Consider the following 4279-nt stretch of genomic DNA (forward strand, 5'->3'; position numbering starts at 1 on the left):
TTTGTTTCGTTTTGGTTTGGCTTGAGTCTCACTCTGTTGCCCAGGCTAGAGTGCAATGGCGCAATCTTGGCTAACCGCAACCTCTGCCTCCCGGGTTCAAGCTACTCTCCTGCCTCAGCCTCCCAAGTAACTGGGATTACAGGTGCACGCCACCATGCGTGGCTAAATTTTTCGTTTGTTTGTTTGTTTTGTGATGGAGTCTCACTCTGTTGCCTGGGCTGGAGTGCAGTGGCACGATCTTGGCTCACTGCAACCTCTGCCTCCTGGATTCAAGCAATTCTCCTGCCTCTGCCTCCCAAGTAACAAGTAACTGGGACTACAGGCACCCACCACCACGCCTGGCTAATTTTTTGTATTTTTAGTAGAGACAGGGTTTCACCATGTTGGCCAGGCTGGTATGTAACACCTGAACTCAGGTGATCCGTCCACCTTGGCCTCCCAAAGTGCTGGTATTACAGGCATAAGCCACTATGCCCATCCAGGAAAGGTGTTACAAATGGTTGCAATGTGTTATGAAGGAAGAAACCAGAGCTCAGGAAGGGCGGGACTGTGAAGCTGGAACACAGGCTGGCGTCAGCAGGGAATAGTTTCGCTGGCCAGGCTGACGCTGAGACGATGGGACACTGCTGAAGGACGTGAAAGCAGGAGAGAGAGGTGGTCAGATAGAGACTTGAGGAAGGACACCACCCAAGCCAGGTCGGGGATAGAGGTGGCCATGGCAGGCATGACCAGGAGGAGTGGACCCAGGTGAGGATGCTGGGGACAGAGAGGAGGGGAGTGGCCTAAGGTGGGGCCCAGTGGCCCCTTCTTCCACCCTCAGCCAGTTCTTTTCCACCTGTGTGACCCTCAAGTCCCAGACACCCACCACTCCCCCAGCCTTTCACAGACATCACTCTGTGTGTGTGTGAATGTATTTTTTCTTGTTGTTATTTCTGGACATCTTATTTATTTATTTCGAGATGGAGTCTTGCTCTGTTGCCCAGGCTAGAGTGCAGTGGCACCATCTCGGCTCACTGCCACCTCCGCCTCCCGGTTCAAGTGATTCTCCTGCCTCAGTCTCCCGAGTAGCTGGGATTACAGGCGCCTGCCACCATGCCCGGGTAATTTTTTGTTTGTTTGTTTGTTTTTGTTTTGAGATGGAGTCTCGCTCTGGCGCCAGGCTGGAGTGCAGAGGCACCTATCTCAGCTCACTGCAATCTCCGCCTCCCAGGTTCAAGTGATTCCCCTGCCTCAGCCTCCCAAGTATTTGGGACTATAGGCTCGCACATTACACCCAGCTAATTCTTTGTATTTTAGTAGAGACAGGGTTTCACCATGTTGGCCATGTTGTGATCCTCCTGCCTCGGCCTCCAAAAGTGCTGGGATTACAGGTGTGAGCCACCACACCTGGCGCCCAGTTCATTTTTGTAGAACAATTTTTGTATTTTTAGTAGAGACAGGATTTTGCCACGTTGGCCAGGCTGGTCTCAAACTCCTGACCTCAGGTGATCTGCCCACCTTGGTCTCCCAAAGTGCTGGGATTATGGGCGTAAGCCATGGTGCCTGGCCTTTATTATTATTATTATTATTATTATTATTATTATTATTATTTTGATACATAGTCTCACTCTGTCACCCAGGCTGGAGTGCAGTGGCACGATCTCGGCTCACTGCAACCTCTACCTCCTGGGTTCTCCTCCCCCAGCCTCCCTGGTAGCTGGGACTATAGGCGCGTGCCACCATGCTCAGCTAATTTTTGTATTTTTAGTAGAGACGGGTTTTCACTGTGTTAGCCCTGATCCACCTGCCTCAGCCTCCCAAAGTGCTGGGAGTACAGGCGTTGAGTCGCTGTGCTCAGCCGTTTATTTTTATTTTTATTTTTTGTAGAGATGAGGTTTTTCTGTGTTGCTCTGGCTGGTCTCAAACTCCTGGGCTCAAGTGATCCTCCTGCCGTGGCCTCCCAAAGTGCTGGAATTACAGGTATGAGCCACTGCACTCAGCCTGCATTTTTTTTTATTGTGGTAAAAAATATATAACATAAAATTTACCATTTTAAGTATACATTTCAGTGGTATTAACTACATTTAGGTTATTTTGCAACAATCACCACCATCCATCTCCAGAATTGTTTTCATGTTTCCAAACTGAAGCTGTGTCTCCATTAAACATTAACTCCCATTCTCCCCGCCCCCTAGTGCCTGCAACCACCATGCTACTTTCTGTCTCATCCAGCTAATTTTTTAAAAAAATTTTTATAGGCCACATGCAGTGGCTCACACTTGGATTCCCAGCACTCTGGGAGGCCAAGGCAGGCAGTCACAAGGTCAGGAGTTCGAGACCAGCCTGGCCAACATGGCGAAAACCCCTCTCTACTAAAAATACAAAAATTAACCAGGCATGGTGGTGCGTGCCTGTAATCCTGGCTACTCGGGAGGCTGAGGCAGGAGAACTGTTTGAATCCGGGAGGCAGAGGTTGCAGTGAGCTGAGATCGCACTGCTGCACTTCAGCCTGGGCAACACAGCAAGACTTTGTCTTGGGAAAAAAAAAAAGAATACACCAGCAGCATCTCTGGGTTTTTCTTCCAAGCTGCTAACACCTATTCTGCATGTTTTGAAACTGGTGCAGGGTTAGCAATGACAAATACCTCACAACTCTCATCTGCTAAATATGATTTTAAGACATAGGAGGCCTGGCGCAGTGGCTCACACCTGTAATCCCAGCACTTTGGGAGGCCGACGCAGGTGGATCACGAGGCCAGGAGTTCGAGACCATCCTGGCTAACACGGTGAAACCCCATCTCTACTAAAAATACAAAAAATTAGCCGGGTGTGGTGACGGGCGCCTGTAGTCCCAGACACCCAGGAGGCTGAGGCAGGAGAATGGGGTGGACCCGGAAAGCGGAGCTTGCAGTGAGCCAAGATCGTGCCACTGCACTCCAGCCTGGGCGACAGAGAGAGACTCCACCTCAGAACCAAACAAACAAAGACATAGAAATGGTAACATGTGTCCTGCTTCTGAAATATTAAAATGAGGGGGGAGAATATGTGCATCTTGGAATTGGTGAAATAAGGTATATTGGAAAAATGATGGTCAGCGCGGTGGCTCACGCCTGAAATCCCAGCACTTTGGGAGGACAAGGCAGGCGGATCATTTGAGGTCAGGAGTTTGAGACCAGCCTGGCCAACATGGTGAGACCCCATCTCTACTAAAAATACAAAAATTAGCTGGGCATGATGGCGGGAGCCTGTTATCCGAGCTACTCGGGAGGCTGAGGCAGGAGAATCACTTGAACCTGGAAGGTGGAGGTTGCAGTGAGCTGAGATTGCACCACTGCACTGCAGCCTGGGCACCAAGAGCAAACTCTCTCAAAAAAAAAAAAAAAGGAAAAGAAAAAATGACAAGTACCAGTGACCAAGCCCTGAGGACTCTAACAGAGGCTGAACAGAGGAAGAGGGTGAAAGGAAATGCCAGTGGGGAAGGACAGCCAGGAGGGAAAGGCATCTCAAAGATCTGGAGAAGAGTTTGAAAAGCAGAGAGTGGCCAACGGTGTAATGGGGGTCGACAGGCCCATGAGGACAGAAAATAGATCTCTAAATCTGCTGAGAGGGAGGTCGTGGTGACAGGAGCTGTTTCAAGTGAACAGGTGGGAACAAAGTTCCCATTAAACTGGATGGAAGAGGGACCTAGAAACAGGGTAACAGAGATAGGGAGTACTATTTGCTTTTAAAGGGTGAAAAGAGGTGATAGTTGAAGATTGACTTGGGCTGTTTTTTGTTTTTGAGACAGGGTTGGCTTTGTTGCCCAGGCTGGGGTGCAGTGGTGCAATCATGGCTCACTCAGCTTCGACCTTCCTGTGCTAAAGCAATCCTGTCACTTCAGCCTCTAGAGTAGCTGGGAACACAGGCGCGCGCCACCACATCCGGGTAATTTTTAAATTTTTAGTAGCGAGGAGGTCTCGCTATGTTGCCCAGGCTGGTCTCCAACTCTTGAGCTCAAAGCAATCCTCCTGCCTCCGCCTTCCACAGTGCTGGGAGCCACGGTGACCGACCTCCTCCTGCTCTTCTTTTTTGTTTTTCTTTTTTTTTTTTTGAGACAGAGTCTCGCTCTGTCGTCCAGGCTGGAGTGCAATGGCATGATCTCAGCTCACTGCAACCTCCGCCTCACGGGTTCAAGCGGTTCTCCCCCTTCAGCCTCCCGAGTAGCTGGGATTACAGGTACCTGCCATCATGCCTGGCCAATTTTGTATTTTAGTAGAGATGGGGTTTCACCACATTGGTCAGGCTAGTCTCGAACTCTTTA

Source organism: Rhinopithecus bieti, unplaced genomic scaffold (genome assembly GCF_001698545.2).
Source record: "Rhinopithecus bieti isolate Rb0 unplaced genomic scaffold, ASM169854v2 scaffold_1017, whole genome shotgun sequence".
NCBI classification, from domain to species: Eukaryota; Metazoa; Chordata; class Mammalia; order Primates; family Cercopithecidae; genus Rhinopithecus; species Rhinopithecus bieti.